The sequence below is a fragment of the Pleurodeles waltl genome, chromosome 8 (genome assembly GCF_031143425.1).
Source record: "Pleurodeles waltl isolate 20211129_DDA chromosome 8, aPleWal1.hap1.20221129, whole genome shotgun sequence".
Taxonomy (NCBI): Eukaryota; Metazoa; Chordata; class Amphibia; order Caudata; family Salamandridae; genus Pleurodeles; species Pleurodeles waltl.
This window is the reverse complement of record NC_090447.1, coordinates 5,354,342-5,374,794: the sequence shown is the minus strand read 5'-3', so window position 1 is coordinate 5,374,794 and position 20,453 is coordinate 5,354,342.

Sequence of the window (20,453 nt, the reverse complement as noted above, 5' to 3'; positions counted from 1 at the left end):
ATCTTGGTGGTAGTGGACCATGCCACACGATATCCTGAAGCCATACCTTTAAGGACTACTACAGCTCCTGCAGTGGCAAAGGCCCTCCTAGGAATCTTTTCTAGGGTGGGTTTTCCTAAAGAGGTAGTGTCAGACAGAGGTAGCAACTTCATGTCTGCATACCTAAAAGCAACGTGGAAGGAGTGTGGTGTTACCTACAAGTTCACCACCCCTTACCATTCACAAACAAATGGTCTGATTGAGAGGTTTAATAAAACTCTCAAAGGTATGATAATGGGACTCCCTGAAAAACTCAGGAGGAGATGGGATGTCCTGTTACCTTGGCTCCTTTTTGCTTACAGGGAGGTACCCCAGAAAGGAGTGGGCTTCAGCCCCATTGAACTCCTCTTTGGGCACCCTGTAAGAGGTCCCCTAACACTTGTGAAGGAGGGTTGGGAACAACCTTTAAAAGCTTCCAAACAAGACATAGTGGATTATGTACTTGGCCTAAGATCCAGAATGGCTGAGTACATGAAAAAGGACAGTAAAAACCTTCAGGCCAGCCAGGAGCTGCAAAAGCAATGGCATGACCAGAAGACTGTCCTGACTCAGTACCAACCAGGACAGAAGGTGTGGGTATTGGAGCCTGTGGCCCCAAGAACACTCCAAGACAAATGGAGTGGACCCCATCTCATAGTTGAAAAGAAGGGTGAGGTTACCTATTTGGTAGACCTGGGCACTGCCAGGAGTCCCCTTAGGGTGATTCATGTCAACCGCCTAACACCCTACTATGACAGGGCTGATCTCGCCCTGCTCATGGCAACAGATGAGGGACAGGAAGAAGAGAGTGACCCTCTCCCTGATCTCTTCTCCACCACTGAAGCAGATGCCTTAGTGGAGGGAGTAGTCTTAGCAGAATGTCTGACTGCAGAACAAAAAGACAACTGCATCAATCTCTTAAGCCAGTTTTCAGACCTCTTTTCAGTTGTACTAGGTACAACATCCTGGTGTGAACATACAATTGACACTGGAGACAGCCTGCCTATCAAAAGTAAAATTTATAGGCAGCCTGACCATGTCAGGGACTGCCTTAAACAAGAGGTGCAGAAAATGTTGGACTTCGGGGTGATTGAACCTTCTGAAAGCCCCTGGGCTAGCCCAGTTGTGCTTGTACCAAAACCTCACACCAAAGATGGAAAGAGGGAGATGAGGTTTTGTGTAGATTACAGAGGGCTCAATCAGGTAACCAAAACTGATGCTCACCCTATACCCAGGGCAGATGAGCTCATTCATACACTGGCTTCTGCCAAGTATCTTAGCACTTTTGATCTAACTGCAGGGTATTGGCAGATTAGATTGGCAGAAGATGCTAAACCCAAGACTGCATTTTCTACAATTGGAGGGCACTACCAATTCACAGTAATGCCCTTTGGTTTGAAAAATGCACCTGCCACTTTTCAGAGGTTGGTGAATACAGTCCTGCAAGGGTTAGAGGCTTTCAGTGCAGCATATCTAGATGATATTGCTGTGTTTAGCTCAACCTGGGATGCTCACCTGGCCCACCTATGGAAAGTTTTGGAGGCCCTGCAAAAGGCAGGCCTCACTATCAAGACCTCGAAGTGCCAGATAGGGCAGGGGAAAATGGTTTATCTGGGCCACCTGGTTGGTGGAGAACAGATTACACCACTACAGGGGAAAATCCAAACTCTCATGGATTGGGTTCCCCCTACAACTCAGACCCAGGTGAGAGCCGTTTTAGGCCTCACAGGGTACTACAGGAGATTCTTCAAGAATTATGGCTCCATAGCAGCCCCTCTTAATGATCTCACTAGCAAGGAAATACCTAAGAAGGTGTTATGGACAGCTAGCTGTCAGAAAGCTTTTGAGGAGCTCAAACAGGCCATGTGCTCTGCACCTGTCCTAAAAAGCCCATGTTACTCCAAGAAATTCATTGTTCAAACTGATGCATCTGAATTAGGGGTAGGGGCAGTACTATCACAACTGAATTCTGAGGAACAGGATCAACCAGTTGCTTTTATCAGCAGAAGGTTGACCCCTAGAGAAAAGCGTTGGTCTGCCATAGAGGCCTTTGCTGTGGTCTGGGCACTGAAAAAGTTGGGACCATACCTGTTTGGTACTCACTTTATTGTTCAGACAGACCACAAACCTCTACTTTGGCTAAAACAAATGAAAGGTGAAAACCCTAAATTGTTGAGGTGGTCCATCTCCCTACAGGGAATGGACTATACAGTGGAACATAGACCTGGGAGTACCCACTCCAATGCAGATGGACTCTCCAGATATTTCCACTTAGACAATGAAGACTCATCTGGACAAGGCTAGTCTTATTGTCCTTCGTTTGGGGGGGGGGGGGAGGTTGTGTAGGAAAGTACCATCTTGCCTGGCATGTTACCCCCATTTACACTGTATGTATGTTTGTTTTTGCCCTTGGGTCACTGGAATCCTGCTAGGCAGGACCCCAGTGCTCATAGTGGATGCCCTGTATGTGTTTCCTGTGTGGTGCCTGTAGGAGGCTGGCCTGGCTTGTAGTGGGTACTGAAGGTACTTACACCTTGTGCCAGATCCAGTTATCCCTTATTAGTAGAAAATAGGTGTTTCTAGCAGCTTAGGCTGATAGGAGGTAGCTATGGCAAAGCTTAGGCTGAACTAGGAGACATGCAAAGCTCCTACCATACCACTTATATCATATAGCACAATATCATAAGAAAACACAATACTCAGAGTTACTAAAAATAAAGGTACTTTATTTTTATGACAATATGCCACAAGTATCTCAGTGAGTACCCTCAGTAAGAAGGTAAGTAATATACACAAGTTATATGTACACAAACCCAAAACAGGTAAGTAATAGTAAGAAAAGTAATGCAAACAATGTAGAATTACAATAGGATGCAATAGGTGAACATAGGTCTAGGGGCAACACAAACCATATACCCCAAAAGTGGAATGCGAATCACGAATGGACCCCAGAGCTATGGGAGCTTGTAGAGAGTCACTGGAACTGTAAGAAAACAGTCAGGGTGTCCAAGATACCCCACCCCAAGACCCTGAAAAGTAGGAGTAAAGTACCCCTTCTACCTCAATAGGACACAATAGTCGTGATAGGGAGATTCTGCAAGAACCACAAACACCAGCAAAGCACTGAAGACGGATTCCTGGACCTGAGGACCTGCAAAGCAAGGGGACCAAGTCCAAGAATCGCGATAGTGTCCAGGGGGGGCAGGAGCCCAGGAAAGCCCGAGTGAAGGTGCAAAAGGGCTGCCTTCGGGTGGAAGAAGCTGAAGATTCTGCAACAACGAAAAGGGCTAGGAACTTCTCCTTTAGATGGAAGATGTCCCATGGCGTGCTGGATGTTGCAGAAGTGTTTCCACGCAGAAATACCTAGCTGCAAGGGTCGCAGTAGAGGTTTTTGGGTGCTGCTGGAGACCAGGATGGACCAGGATGTTGCCCCTTGGAGGAGGAGTCAGAGGGGGCGCTCAGCAACTCAGAGAGCCCCCACAGAAGAAGGCAGCACCCGCAGAAGCACCGGAGCAGGCACTTTTTGTGAAACCGGAGTCACAAAAGGAGGGTCCCATGACGTCGGAGTCCAACTCAGAGGGTTCTCTCAGAGAGCCTCCTACACCTATGGGCTGCAGCATTTCTTTTGCCACCCATAGGGAGCTCAGGAGAGAGATAGGCCTTGCAACAGTGACAACTGAATTTAAACACATCAATACATGTCCCACCTTTAACATACACTGCACCCTGCCCTTTGGGCTACCTAGGGCCTACCATAGGGGTGCCTTAAATGTATAAAAAGGGAAGGTTTAGGCCTGGCAAGTGGGTACACTTGCCAAGTCGAATTGGCAGTACAAGACTGCACAAACAGACACTGCAGTGGCGGGCCTGAGCCATGTTTACAGGGCTACTCGTTGGTGGCACAACCAGTGCTGTAGGCCTACTAATAGCATTTGATTTACTGGCCCTGGGCACCTCTAGTACACTTTACTAGGGACGTACTAGTAAATCAAATATGCCAATCAGGGATAAACCAATCACTAATTCATTTTACACAGAGATTATATGCACTTTAGCACTGATTTGCAGTGGTAAAGAGCCCAGAGTCCTAAAACCAACAAAAGCTGGTCAGAAAAGATAGGAGGAAGGAGGCAAAAAGTTTAGGGATGACCCTGCAAAAAGGGCCAGGTCCAACAGGGGGACTGCCTAATAGTATTCTGGTATTTGTGTTACCATAATAAAGTACCTTTATTTTTGGAACACTGTGTGATTCTTTCATGTGTGTACGTGCTGTGTGACTACAGTGGTATTGCATAAGCTTTGCATGTCTCCTAGATAAGTATTGGCTGCTCATCCACAGCTACCTCTAGGGAGCCCTGGTTTCTAGGCACTGCCTACACTTCACTAATAGGGGATACCTGGACCTGTTATAAGGTGATAACACCATAGGTGCCCACCACACACCAGGCCAGCTTCCTACACGGAGCAGCTACTCCCATGGTCTGCACCAGTCCACTCATCTCACCCCTTGTCCTCCAAAGGCTGGTTCAAACCAGGACTGGATCTGAAGGTCAGTGGAGAGAACCGCAGGGAGACTGTTCCTCCCTGATCCAGGTGTGAACCTGCAGAATGAATGGGTTCAGCCCCCCTGGAGCTACACATAGGCGCATTACAATCTACACCAACGTGCACATTATAATCTACACAAACGTGTGCATTACAGTCTACACCCATAGGCACATTACAATCCACACAGACAGGCACATTACAATCTACACCCACAGGCAGGCACATTACAATCTCCACAGAGAGGCACATTGCAATCTACACAGGCATATTATGATCTACACCCACAGGTGCATTACAATCTACACCTACAGGCACATTACAATCTACACCTACAGGCACATCACAATCTACACAGACAGGCATATTACATTCTACACCCAGAGGCATGTTACAATCTACACAGACAGGCACATTACAATCAATATACACAGGCACATTACACTCTACACCCACAGACACATTACAGTTTTCATCGACATGCACATTACAATCTACACATACAGGCACATTACAATCTACACAGACCGGGACATTACAATCTACACAGACCGGCACATTACAATCTTCACCCATAGGCACATCACAGTCTACACAGACAGGCACATTACAATCTACACAGCCACACTACAGACTACACAGTCAGGCACATTACAATCAATCTACACAGACAGGTACATTACAATATACACAGTCAGGCACATTACAGTCTACACCCAGAGGCACATTAAAATCTACACAGACGGCCACATTACAGTCTACACTTCACAGACAGGCACACTACAGTCTACACAGACAGGCACATTACATTCTACACAGACAGGTACATTAACACAGCCAGGCACATTACAATCTGTACCCAGAGGCACATTACATTCTAAACAGACAGGCACATTACAATCTACATTACACAGACAGGCACATTACAATCAATCTACACAGACAGGCACATTACAATCTACACAGTCAGGCGCATTACAGTCTACAAAGGCAGCTGCATTACAATCTACACAGAAAGGCACCTTACAATCTACACAGGCACATTACAATCTACACAGTCAGGCACATTACAACCAGTCTACACAGACAGGCACATTACAATCTACACTGACAGGCACATTACAATCTACATTCAGAGGCACATTACAATCTATACATACAGGTACATTACAGTCTACACTACACAGACAGGCACATTACAATCTAGACAGATAGGCGCATTACAATCTACACAGTCAGGCGCATTGTAGTCTACAAAAACAGCTGCATTACAATCTACACAGAAAGGCACATTACAATCTACACAGACAGGCACATTATAATTTACACAGGCATATTGCAATCTACACAGTCAGGCACATTACAATCAACCTACACAGACAGGCACATTATATTCTACACAGACAGCTACATTACAATATACAAACACACATTACAATCTACACCCAGAGGCACATTACAATCTACATTACACAGACAGGCACGTTACAATCAATCTACACAGACAGACACATTACAATCTAGACAGATAGGAGCATTACAGTCTACAAAGACAGCTGCATTACAATCTACACAGAAAGGCACATCACAATCTATACAGACAAGCACATTACAATCAACGTACACAGGCAGGCAGAGTACAGTCTACACAGACAGGCACATTACAATCTACACTCACAGGCATGTTACAGTCTACACAGACAGGCACATTACAATCAATCTACACAAGCACATTACACTCAACACCCACAGACACATTACAGTCTTCACCGACATGCACATTACAATCTACACATAGAGTCATGTTGCAATCTACACAGCCTGGCACGTAACCATCTACACAGACCGGCATGTAACAATCTACACTTACAGACACATTACAATCTACACCCACAGGCACATTACAAACTAAACAGTCAGACCCGTTACAATCTACAGTCAGACACATTACAAATCTACATAGTCTGACACATTACAATCAATCTACAAAGACAGGCACATTACAGTCTGCACCCACAGGCACATTACAGTCTACACAGACAGGCACATTACAATCTACACCCACAGGCACATTACAATCTGCACCCATAGGCACATTACAATCTACTCAGACAGGCAAATTATAATCTACACAGGCATATCACAATCTACACAGTCAGGCACATTATAATCAATCTACACAGACAGGCACATTACAATCTACACAGTCAGGCACATTACAATCTACACCCAGAGGCACATTACAATCCATCTACACAAACAGGCACATTAAAATCTAGACAGATAGGCGCATTACAATCTACATAGTCAGGCGCATTGCAGTCTACAAAAACAGCTGCATTACAATCTACACACACAGGCACATTATAATCTACACAGGCATATTGCAATTTATACAGTCAGGCACTTTACAATCAATCTACACAGACAGGCACATTATATTCTACACAGACAGCTACATTACAATATACACAGGCACATTACAATCTACACCCAGAGGCACATTACAACCTACATTACACAGACAGGCACGTTACAATCAATCTACACAGACAGGCACATTACAATCTAGACCGATAGGAGCATTACAGTCTACACAGAAAGGCACATCACAATCTGCACAGACAGGCACATTACAATCCACACAGACAAGCACCTTGCAATCAATCTACACAAACAGGCACATTACAGTCTACACAGTCAGGCACGCTACAAGCTACACAGTCAGGCACATTACAATCTACACTGTCAGGCACATTACAATCTATCTACACAGACAGGCTGTTAGACCTGACAGCCTTAGGGTGGTCATCCCCCAGCTTTTTGCCTGCCTCCTATTTTTGCTGGTTTTAGGACTCTGCACACTTTACCACTGCTAACCAGTGCTAAAATACATATGCTGTCTCCCTTAAACATGGTAACATTGGTTCATTCCCAATTGGCATATTTGATTTACTTGTAAGTCCCTAGTACAGTGCACTACATGTGCCCAGGGCCTGTCAATCAAATGTTACTAGTGCGCCTGCAGCACTGATTGTTCCACCCACATAAGTAGCCCTCCAACCCTGCCTCAGGCCTGCCATTGCAGGGCCTGTGTGTGCAGTTTCACTGCCACTTCGACTTGGCATTTAAAAGTATTTGCCAAGCCTTAAACTCCCCTTTTTCTACATAAAAGTCACTCCTAAGGTAGGCCCTAGGTAACCCATAGAGCAGGAAAAAGGCATGACATGTACATGTGTGTTTTATATGTCCTCGTAGTGTAAAACCTCTAAATTTGTTTTCCACTACTGTGAGGCCTGCTCCTTTCTTAGGCTAGCATTAGGACTACCCTCATATACTGTTTGTGTGGTAAATTCTGATCTGAAAGGGGTAACCAGGTCATATTTAGTATGGCCAGAATGGTAATAGAAAGTCCTGTTTATTGGTGAGGTTGGATTTAATATTACTATTCTAGAAATGCCACTTTTAGAAAGTGAGCATTTCTCTGCACTTAAAATCCATCTGTGCCTTACAGCCTGTCTCCAATCCACGTCTGGTCTGAGCTGGTTGACAGCTCCCTTGTGCATTTCACCCTGACAACCACAAACACAGGATACTCAGTCACACCTGCACTCATCTGCATACTGAATGGGTCTTCCTGGGCTGGGAGGGTGGAGGGCCTGACACTTAAATTTCAAAGGCTAGAGGCCTGCCCTCACACACTGGACTGCCAAACCCCCTACTGGGACCCTGGCAGACAGGATTGTACTGAAAGGGGAACCTGTGCACTTCGGGACCACTCTTTGAAGTCTCACCCACTTCAAAGGCATCTTTGGGTATAAAACTGGGCCTCTGACCCCACCAACTCAGACACTTCCTGGAATCAACCCTGCATGTGGACCTGAGGTACTGCCTGGCTGCCCAAAGGACTCATCTGGCCTGCTTTGCTGTGAAGGACTGCTGCCTTGCTGTTGCCCTGCTGCCTTGCTAACCTCTGCCTCTCCTGAGAAGTGCTCTCCAAGGGCTTGGATTGAGTTTGTTTCCTGTTTCCTGAAGTCTCAGGGCCAAAAAGACTTCAACACTACAGAAACTCCTTGACCAACGAAAATCGCCGCACGGCCCGCCAGAAAAGCTGCACAGCCTGCTTACGACCAAGAAATAGCCGTACAGCCGACCCAGAACGATGCAGCCCGGTCCACCGAGTGGAGCTCCGGTGCAGCGCCTGCTTTACGACTGAAGATTCAACCCACGGCCCTACAGGAACGACGCACAGCCGAGCGCGTCTGTGCCGTGCTGGAAAAACCGACGCACACCCTATCTTTTCCAAGTATCTCCTCTGCGATATTCGTGCGTGTAATTTTTTACGCACACCAGGTACTTTGTGAAATCAAGCATTAACTGTCTAATTTCTTGAAAAAAGACTATTCTACAACTTTTGAAATTCACATTTCAACTTGTACTTATTGAATCTTTATCGTTTTGACCTTAATTTAACCAGATAAATATCTTATATTTTTCTAAAGCTGTGGGGTGTATTTTTGTGGTGTTTTCACTGTGTTACTGTAGGAGGCTGGCCTGGCTTATAGTGGGTACCTTGTGGTACTTACACCTTGTGCCAGGTCCAGTTATCCCTTATTAGTAGATCAGAAGTGTTCTAGCAGCTTAGGCTGATACAGGTAGCTATAGCAGAGCAGCTTAGGCTGAAATAGGAGACATGCAAAGCTCCTGCTATACCACTTATATCATATTGCACTATATCACAAGAAAACACAATACTCAGAGTTACTACAAATAAAGGTACTTTATTTTAGTGACAAAATGCCAAAAGTATCTCAGAGGATATACTCCCTTAGGAGGTAAGTAAATTACACAAAATATACACACAAACCAAAATCAGGTAAGTAAAAAGTTAAAGAAGTAGTGCAAACACTGTAGATCACAATAGAATGCAATAGGAGAAAATAGGCCTAGGGGCAGCACAAACCATATACTCCAAAAGTGGAATGCGAACCACGAATGGACCCCAGACCTAGTGTAGTGTGTAGAGGGTCGCTGGGAGTGTAAGAAAACACTAAGGGTGTCCAAGATACCTGTGAGAAAATAGCCTCTTTCTAGCCTTGTTACCCCCCACTTCTGGCCTGTTTGTGAGTGTATGTCAGGGTGTTTTCACTGTCTCACTGGGATCCTGCTAGCCAGGGCCCAGTGCTCATAGTGAAAACCCTATGTTGTCAGTTTGTTTGTTATGTGTCACTGGGACCCTGCTAGCCAGGACCCCAGTGCTCATAAGTGTGTAGCCTATATGTATGTGTTCCCTTTGTGATGCCTAACTGTCCCACTGAGGCTCTGCTAACCAGAACCTCAGTGGTTATGCTCTCTCTGCTTTCCAAATTGTCACTAACAGGCTAGTGACCAAATTCACCAATTCACATTGGCATACTAGAACACCCATATAATTCCCTAGTATATGGTACTGAGGTACCCAGGGCATTGGGGTTCCAGGAGATCCCTATGGGTTGCAGCATTTCTTTTGCCACCCATAGGGAGATCTGACAATTCTTACACAGGCCTGCCAGTGCAGCCTGAGTGAAATAACGTCCACGTTATTTCACAGCCATTTACTACTGCACTTAAGTAACTTATGAGTCACCTATATGTCTAACCTTCACCTGGTGAAGGTTGGGTGCAAAGTTACTTAGTGTGTGGGCACCCTGGCACAAGCCAAGGTGCCCCCACATTGTTCAGGGCAAATTCCCCGAACTTTGTGAGTGCTGGGACACCATTACACGCATGCACTATACATAGGTCACTACCTATGTATAGCGTCACAATGGTAACTCCGAACATGGCCATGTAACATGTCTAAGATCATGGAATTGTCACCCCAATACCATTCTGGCATGGGGGGGGCAATTCCATGATCCGCGGGTCTCTAGCACAGAACCCGGGTACTGCCAAACTGCCTTTCCGGGGTCTCTACTGCAGCTGCTGCCAACCCCTCAGACAGGTTTCTGCCCTCCTGAGGTCCAGGCAGCCCTGGCCCAGGAAGGCAGAACAAAGGATTTCCTCTGAGAGAGGGTGTGACACCCTCTCCCTTTGGAAATAGGTGTGATGGCTGGGGAGTAGTAACCTCCCCCAGCGTCTGGAAATGCTTTGATGGGCACAGATGGTGCCCATCTCTGCATAAGCCAGTCTACACCGGTTTAGGGATCCCCCAGCCCTGCTCTGGCGCGAAACTGGACAAAGGAAAGGGGAATGACCACTCCCCTGACCTGCACCTCCCAGGGGAGGTGCCCAGAGCTCCTCCAGTGTGCCCCAGACCTCTGCCATCTTGGATTCAGAGGTGTTGCTGGCACAGTGGACTGCTCAGGAGTGGCCAGTGCCAGCAGGTGACGTAAGAGACTCCTTCTGATAGGCTCTTACCTCTCTTAGTAGCCAATCCTCCTTCCTAGGTAGCCAAACCTCCTTTTATGGCTATTTAGGGTCTCTGCTTTGGGGAAGTCTTCAGATAACGAATGCAAGAGCTCACCAGAGTTCCTCTGCATCTCCCTCTTCACCTTCTGCCAAAGGATCGACGCTGACTGCTCAGGACGCCTGCAAAACCGCAACAAAGTAGCCAGACGACTACTAGCAACCTTGTATTGCTTCATCCTGCCGGCTTTTTCGACTGTTTCCAGGTAGCCTGCCTCCTTTCTGCACCAGGAGCTCTGAAGAAATCTCCCGTGGGTCGACTGAATCTTCCCCCTGCAACCGCAGGCAACAAAAGACTGCATCACCGGTCCTCTGGGTCCCCTCTCAGCATGACGAGCGTGGTCCCTGGAACTCAGCAACTCTGTCCAAGTGACTCCCACAGTCCAGTGACTCTTCAGTCAATGTTTGGTGGAGGTAAGTCCTTGCCTCCCCACGCTAGACTGCATTGCTGGGTACTGTGTGATTTGCAGCTGCCCGGCTCCTGTGCACTCTTCCAGGATTTCCTTTGTGCACAGCCAAGCCTGGGTCCCCGACACTCTAACCTGCAGTGCACAACCTTCTGAGTTGTCCTCTGGCGTCGAGGGACTCCCTTTTCTGACTTTGGGTGGACTCCGGTTCACTCCTCTTCTAAGTGCCTGATCTGGTACTTCTGCAGGTGCTGCCTGCTTCTGTGAGGGCTCCCTGACTTGCTGGGTGCCCCCTCTGTCTCCTCATCCAAGTGGCGACATCCTGGTCCCTCCTGGGCTACAGCAGCATCCAAAAACCCTAACTGCGACCCTTGCAGCTAGCAAGGCTTGTTTGCGGTCTTTCTGCGTGGGAACACCTCTGCAAGCTTCTTCACAATGTGGGACATCCATCCTCCAAAGGAGAAGTTCCTAGTCCTCTTCGTTCTTGCAAAACACCAAGCTTCTTCCATCCGGTGGCAGCTTCCCTGCACCCTCAGCTGGCATTTCCTGGGCTCCTGCCCACTCTCGACACTGTCGCGACTCTTGGACTTGGTCCCCTTGTCTTACAGGTACTCAGGTCCGGAAATCCACTGTTGTTGCATTGCTGGTGTTGGTTTTCCTTGCCCCTATCATGACGTCTGTGCTCTCTGGGGGTTGTAGGGGCACTTTACATCTACCTTACAGGGTCTTAGGGTGGGCTATTATTCTAACCCTCACTGTTTTCTTACAGTCCCAGCGACCCTCTACAAGCTCACATAGGTTTGGGGTCCATTCGTGGTTCGCATTCCACTTTTGGAGTATATGGTTTGTGTTGCCCCTATACCTATGTGCTCCTATTGCAATCTATTGTAAGTTTACATTGCTTGCATTACTTCCTTTTGCTATTACTGCATAATTTTGGTATTGTGTACATATATCTTGTGTATATTTCTCATCCTCATACTGAGGGTACTCACTGAGATACGTTTGGCATATTGTCATAAAAATAAAGTACCTTTATTTTTAGTATATCTGTGTATTGTGTTTTCTTATGATATTGTGCATATGACACCAGTGGTATAGTAGGAGCTTTGCATGTCTCCTAGTTCAGCCTAAACTGCTCTGCTATAGCTACCTTCTATCAGCCTAAGCTGCTAGAAACACCTCTTCTACACTAATAAGGGATAACTGGACCTGGTACAGAGTGTAAGTACCCCTTGGTACCCACTACAAGCCAGTCCAGCCTCCTACAATGGTGGCAGCAAGAGTATTCCTGATAGCAATCCTGTTAGAGAGCATGATTCCAGGAATCTGCACAAGATAGTTCCCCCTTAGAAGGAGGGGGATGACATTAACAAGTGGTTTGTTGCACTTGAGAGGGCTGTATGGTACAGGGGGTCCCTCAAAGGCAGTGGGCTGCTATATTGTGGCTATCTTTCAATGGAAAGGGTAGAGAACTCCTTACTGTTAGAGAAAGTGATGCTAATACTTTTGCAGTTTTGAAGGATGCACTCTTGGATGGAATTGGCTTAACCACTGAACAATACATGATTAACTTCAGAGACACCAGAAAAGAGTCCTCACAAGACTGGATAGTCTTTGTTGACTGTTCAGTGAAGGCCTTGGAGGGGTGGTTTCATGGCAGTAAAGTTCTGACTATGAAAGCCTGTATAATCTTATTCTGAGAGAGCATATTCTGAATAACTGTGTGTCTGACTTGTTACACCAATATCTAGTGGACTCAGATCTGACCTCTCCCCAAGAATTGGGAAAGAAGGCAGTGCGAGAAAGTAGCCTCTTTCTAGCCTTGTTACCCCCACTTTTGGCCTGTTTGTGAGTGTATGTCAGGGTGTTTTCACTGTCTCACTGCCTATAGACTAATAAGGGATACCTGGGCCTGGTGCAAGGTGAAAGTACCCCTTGGTACTCATTACAAGCCAGTCCAGCCTCCTACATTGGTTGTGCAGCAGTGGGATAAGTACTTTGCAACTACTTACCACTTTTGTCATTGTACTTTTCATGAGAGAAGAATATACAAAACAAGTTCAGTGTATGTACACCTAACCAAAAAGTTTTGCATTTCCTCTTTTCACTCTTTTTCTAAGTGCTGAAAAGTACATCTAAACTTTCTAAAAGTTCTTAAAAAGTTTTAAAAGTTTTTTTTTCTGTCTTTTCAAAAGTTCTGAAAAACGTTTTCTCTCTTTTTCTGTCACTTAAACACTGTCTAAAATGTCTGGCACAGGCCAAACTGTTGATCTGTCCAAACTTGCTTATGATCACCTTAGATGGAAAGGAGCAAGGAGTCTCTGCATAGAAAGAGGTTTAAGTGTAGGGAAGAATCCCTGTAGAGAACTGTTAGTTAACATGCTTATAGAACAGGATAAGGCCAGAGGTGCCCCATCTGTTGAAAAAGTAGCTAATGGTTCACAATCTGATCCAGGGGCACCCCTAGAAAAAGAGTCAGGAAAGAAACTTCCTAGCCTGCCCATTACTAGACAGCCTAGCATAGTTGGTACTGATGTAGAGTCACACCATACTGATAGTGTTGTCTCACATCATAGCAAGAGTATTCCTTCTCACCACAATAGAAGTGATGTTTCTGCTAACCAAGCTGTTAGGATGCCTTCTGAAAGGGATGGGTCTCCTTCTGTTCATTCTCACCATACCTCTGTTTCAAGGCATGTCCCTCCCACCCACCCTGATGACAGATTGTTAGAAAGGGAGCTCAATAGATTGAGAGTGGAACAAACCAGACTGAAGCTCAAGAAGCAACAGCTGGATTTAGATAGACAGTGCTTAGAAGTGGAGAGAGAATGACAGAAATTGGGTTTAGAAACCCATGGTGGCAGCAGCAGTATTCCCCATAGTCATCCTGCAAAAGAGCATGATTCCAGGAATCTGCACAAGATAGTTCCCCCTTATAAGGAGAGGGATGACATTAACAAGTGGTTTGCTGCACTTGAGAGGGCCTGTGTTGTACAGGATGTCCCTCAAAGGCAGTGGGCTGCTATCCTATGGCTATCATTTAGTGGAAAGGGTAGGGATAGGCTCCTTACTGTGAAAGAAAGTGATGCCAATAATTTTACAGTTCTTAAGAATGCACTCCTGGATGGTTATGGCTTAACCACTGAACAGTACAGGATGAAGTTCAGAGAGACCAAAAAGGAGTCTTCACAAGACTGGGTTGATTTTGTTGACCATTCAGTGAAGGCCTTGGAGGGGTGGTTACATGGCAGTAAAGTTACTGATTATGAAAGCCTGTATAACTTGATCCTGAGAGAGCATATTCTTAATAATTGTGTGTCTTATTTGTTGCACCAGTACTTGGTGGACTCTGATCTGACCTCTCCCCAAGAATTGGGAAAGAAGGCAGACAAATGGGTCAGAACAAGGGTGAACAGAAAAGTTCATACAGGGGGTGACAAAGATGGCAATAAGAAGAAGGATGGTAAGTCTTCTGACAAGGGTGGGGACACAAAAACACTCTGGTGGGGGTGGTGGGCCCAAATCCTCTTCCAATCAAAACAAAGAAAAGAAACCATGGTGCTATTTATGTAAAATAAAAGGCCATTGGACAACAGATCCCAGTTGTCCAAAGAAAAACACCAAGCCTCCTACCACTACAACCCCTACTGCTACACATAGTGTCCCTACTAATAGCAGTGGTGGTGGGAGCAAACCTACTAATAGCCAATCCAAGGGAGTAGCTGGGCTCACTACTGGTAACTTAGTTGGGTTGGTCTGATTAGGGAGACCACAGAGGCTGTGTTATTCTCTGAGGGGGCTATTGATTTAGCCACCTTGGTTGCTTGTCCCCTTAACATGGATAAGTACAAGCAACTACCCCTAATAAATGGTGTTGAGGTTCAGGCCTACAGGGACACTGGTGCCAGTGTTACAATGGTAATAGAGAAACTGGTCCACCCTAAACAACACCTACTTGGTCACCAGTACCAAGTAACCGATGCTCACAACAAAACACTTAGCCACCCCATGGCTGTTGTAAATCTCAACTGGGGGGGGTTATTGGTCCAAAGAAAGTTGTGGTAGCCTCAGAGTTACCTGTAGACTGTCTACTAGGAAATGATTTGGAGACATCAGCTTGGTCAGATGTAGAGTTTTATGCCCATGCAGCCATGCTGGGCATCCCAGAGGAATTGTTCCCTCTCATTTCTACTGAAATGAAAAAGCAAAGGAGAGAAGGCCTGAAAAGTCAGGATCCCTCTCCAACAACAGGTAAAAAGGGTATCACAGTATCCCCTAACCACCCTACCATTCAGGATACCATTCCTGTGGTGGGAGAAACCTCTCCTGGGGTGGCACCTGTTCCAAGGGAATCATAAGCTGGCAAAGCTGTACTCCCTGAGGTGGAAGTACCTCTCTGTGGGATAACTAACATTGGTGAGAAAAATAGCACCATTTTAGTTAACATGGAGCATCCCTCCAACCCTCCCAAAGAAACTTTAGTGCAGAAACCCTGCACTGCCTCACAACACTTAGGACAGCATCCTTGCCCTAGTGTGGAACTCATAGGACAGCATCCCTGCCCTGCTCCAACTCAAGAGAAACAGCATCCCTGTTCTCCCTTCCAGCCATATGGACAAAGTTTTTGCCCAGCTATGGCTTTATTGAGACAGCATCCCTGTCTGGCATTTCCATCACTACAAATAGGTTCAGTGGAAAATTCCCACCGTTCTAAACTAAAACGTACTGATAGAAACTCTGAAAATACATCTTCACATTGTTGCTTAGCTAAAAAACTTCAAACAGGGTGGTTTACATCCCCACAGGGAAGTAACCATATAGTGGATGATAAAGGGAGTAACCAGTCTATTGCAGAGCTACTCTCTACTTATCACCACTTAGACAATAAAGTCTCAACTGGCCAAGATTAGCCTTATTGTCCTTCGTTTGGGGGGGGATTGTGTGAGAAAGTAGCCTCTTTCTAGCCTTGTTACCCCCACTTTTGGCCTGTTTGTGAGTGTGTCAGGGTGTTTTCACTGTCTCACTGGGATCCTGCTAGCCAAGGCCCAGTGCTCATAGTGAAAACCCTATGTTTTCAGTATGTTTGTTATGTGTCACTGGGACCCTGCTAGCCAGGACCCCAGTGCTCATAAGTTTGTGGCCTATATGTATGTGTTCCCTGTGTGATGCCTAACTGTCTCACTGAGGCTCTGCTAACCAGAACCTCAGTGGTTATGCTCTCTCATTTCTTTCCAAATTGTCACTAACAGGCTAGTGACCAATTTTACCAATTCACTTTGGCATACTGGAACACCCTTATAATTCCCTAGTATATGGTACTGAGGTACCCAGGGTATTGGGGATCCAGGAGATACCTGTGGGCTGCAGCATTTCTTTTGCCACCCATAGGGAGCTCTGACAATTCTTACACAGGCCTGCCACTGCAGCCTGAGTGAAATAACGTCCACGTTATTTCACAGCCATTTACCACTGCACTTAAGTAACTTATAAGTCACCTATATGTCTAACCTTTATCTGGTAAAGGTTAGGTGCAAAGTTACTTAGTGTGTGGGCACCCTGGCACTAGCCAAGGTGCCCCCACATTGTTCAGGGCAAATTCCCCGGACTTTGTGAGTGCGGGGACACCATTACACGCGTGCACTACACATAGGTCACTAACTATGTGTAGCTTCACAATGGTAACTCCGAATATGGCCATGTAACATGTCTAAGATCATGGAATTGCCCCCTCTATGCCATCCTGGCATTGTTGGCACAATCCCATGATCCCACGGGTCTGTAGCACAGACCCTGGTACTGCCAAACTGCCTTTTCAAGGGTTTCACTGCAGCTGCTGCTGCTGCCAACCCCTCAGACAGGTTTCTGCCCTCCTGGGGTCCAGCCAGGCTTGGCCCAGGATGGCAGAACAAAGGACTTCCTCAGAGAGAGGGTGTTACACCCTCTCCCTTTGGAAAAAGGTGTTAAGGCAGGGGAGGAGTAGCCTCCCCCAGCCTCTGGAAATGCTTTCATGGGCACAGATGGTGCCCATTTCTGCATAAGCCAGTCTACACCGGTTCAGGGACCCCTCAGCCCTGCTCTGGCGCGAAACTGGACAAAGGAAAGGGGAGTGACCACTCCCCTGACCTGCACCTCCCCTGGGAGGTGCCCAGATCTCCTCCAGTGTGCTCCAGACCTCTGCCATCTTGGAAACAGAGGTGCTGCTGGCACACTGGACTGCTCTGAGTGGCCAGGGCCAGCAGGTGACGTCAGAGACTCCTTCTGATAGGCTCCTTCAGGTGTTGCTAGCCTATCCTCTCTCCTAAGTAGCCAAACCCTCTTTTCTGGCTATTTAGGGTCTCTGCTTTGGGGAATTCCTTAGATAACGAATGCAAGAGCTCATCAGAGTTCCTCTGCATCTCTCTCTTCACCTTCTGCCAAGGAATCGACTGCTGACCGCGCTGGAAGCCTGCAAAACTGCAACAAAGTAGCGAAGACGACTACTGCAACTCTGTAACGCTGATCCTGCCGCCTTCTCGACTGTTTTCCTGGTGGTGCATGCTGTGGGGGTAGTCTGCCTCCTCTCTGCACTAGAAGTTCCAAAGAAATCTCCCGTGGGTCGACGGAATCTTCCCCCTGCTACCGCAGGCACCAAAGAACTGCATCACCGGTCCCCTGGGTCTCCTCTCAGCACGACGAGCGAGGTCCCTTGAATCCAGCAACTCTGTCCAAGTGACTCCCACAGTCCAGTGACTCTTCAGTCCAAGTTTGGTGGAGGTAAGTCCTTGCCTCCCCACGCCAGACTGCATTGCTGGGAACCACTTCTTTTGCAGCTACTCCGGCCTCTGTGCACTTCCAGCGGAAATCCTTTGTGCACAGCCAAGCCTGGGTCCACGGCACTCTAACCTGCATTGCACGACTTTCTAAGTTGTCCTCCGGCGGCGTGGGACTCCTTTGTGCAACTTCGGGTGAGCACCATTTCACTCCTCTTTGTAGTGCCTGTTCCGGCACTTCTGCGGGTGCTTCCTGCTTCTGAGAGGGCTCCTTGTCTTGCTCGACGCCCCCTCTGTCCCCAGACGCAATTGGCGACATCCTGGTCCCTCCTGGGCCACAGCAGCATCCAAAAACCCTAACCGCATGATTTGCAGCTAGCAAGGCTTGTTGGCGGTCTTTCTTCAGGAAAACACTTCTGCACGACTCTCCACGGCGTGGGGGATCCATCCTCCAAAGGGGAAGTCTCTAGCCCTTGTCGTTCATGCAAAATCCTTAGCTTCTACTGTCCAATAGCAGCTTCTTTGCACCCACAGATGGCATTTCCTGGGCATCTGCCCATCTCCGACTTGCTTGTGACTTTTGGACTTTGTCCCCTTGTTCCACAGGTACCCTCGACTGGAAATCCATCATTGTTGCATTGCTGGTTTGTGTCTTTCCTGCAGAATTCCCCTATCACGACTTCTATGTCCTTTGGGGAACTTTAGTGCACTTTGCACTCACTTTTCAGGGTCTTGGGGTGGGCTATTTTTCTAACCCTCACTGTTTTCTTACAGTCCCAGCGACCCTCTACAAGGTCACATAGGTTTGGGGTCCATTCGTGGTTCGCATTCCACTTTTGGAGTATATGGTTTGTGTTGCCCCTATCCCTATGTGTCCCCATTGCATCCTATTGTAACTATACATTGTTTGCACTGTTTTCTAAGACTATACTGCATATTTTTGGTATTGTGTACATATATCTTGTGTATATTTGCTATCCTCATACTGAGGGTACTCACTGAGATACTTTGGCATATTGTCATAAAAATAAAGTACCTTTATTTTTAGTATATCTGTGTATTGTGTTTTCTTATGATATTGTGCAAGTGACACTAGTGGTACTGTAGGAGCTTCACTCGTCTCCTAGTTCAGCCTAAGCTGCTCTGGTAAGCTACCATTATCTATCAGCCTAAGCTGCTAGACACCCTATACACTAATAAGGGATACCTGGGCCTGGTGCAAGGTGTAAGTACCCCTTGGTACTCATTACAAGCCAGTCCAGCCTCCTACAGGCAGACAAATGGGTCAGAACAAGAGTGAACAGAAAAGTTGATACAGGGGGTGACAAGGATGGCAAGAAGAAAGATGGTGAGAAATCTCAGGATAAGCATGGGGATAAGGGTAAAACCAAAGATCCTTCTTCAAATCCTAAACACTCTTCAGGGGGTGGGGATAAATCAAATTATTCCTCTTCTTCACAACATACACACATAAAAAAGCCCTGGTGCTTTGTGTGTAAAAATAAAGGCCATAGGCCAGGGGATAAGTCCTGTCCAGGTAAACCCCCTGAGCCAACCACCACTAATACATCAAACTCTAGTGCCCCTAGCAGTAGTGTTAATAGTGGTGGGACTGCAGGCAACAGTCAAAGTAAGGGTGTAGTTGGGTTCACTTATGGGTCCATCATAGAAACTTGGGTAGTCAGTCCCAAGACAGTTTCTGTCACACCTAGTGGCATTGGCCTTGCCACACTGGCTGCTTGTCTCCTTACAATGGATAAGTACAGGCAGACAGTTTCAATAAATGGTGTTGAGGCCCAGGCCTACAGGGACACAGGTGCCAGTATCACTTTGGTGACTGAAAACCTAGTGGCTCCTGAACAACACATCATTGGACAACAATACAAGATTATTGATGTCCATAACTCCACTAAGTTTCTTCCCTTAGCTATAGTTCAGCTTAGTTGGGGTGGAGTTACTGGCCCTAAGCAGGTGGTAGTGTCACCTAACTTACCTGTAGACTGTCTCTTAGGTAATGACCTTGAGACCTCAGGTTGGGCTGAGGTAGAGTTTTATACCCATGCAGCCATGCTGGGTATCCCTGAGGAATTGCTTCTACTCATTTCCACTGAAATGAAAAAGCAAAGGAGAGAAAAAGGCCTGAAAACTCAGGATCCTTCTCCAACAACAGGTAAAAAGGGTATCACAGTATCCCCTACCCACCCTGCCATTAAGGATACCATTCCTGTGGTGGGAGAAACCTCTCCTGGGGTGGCACATGTACCAAGGGAATAATCAGCTGACA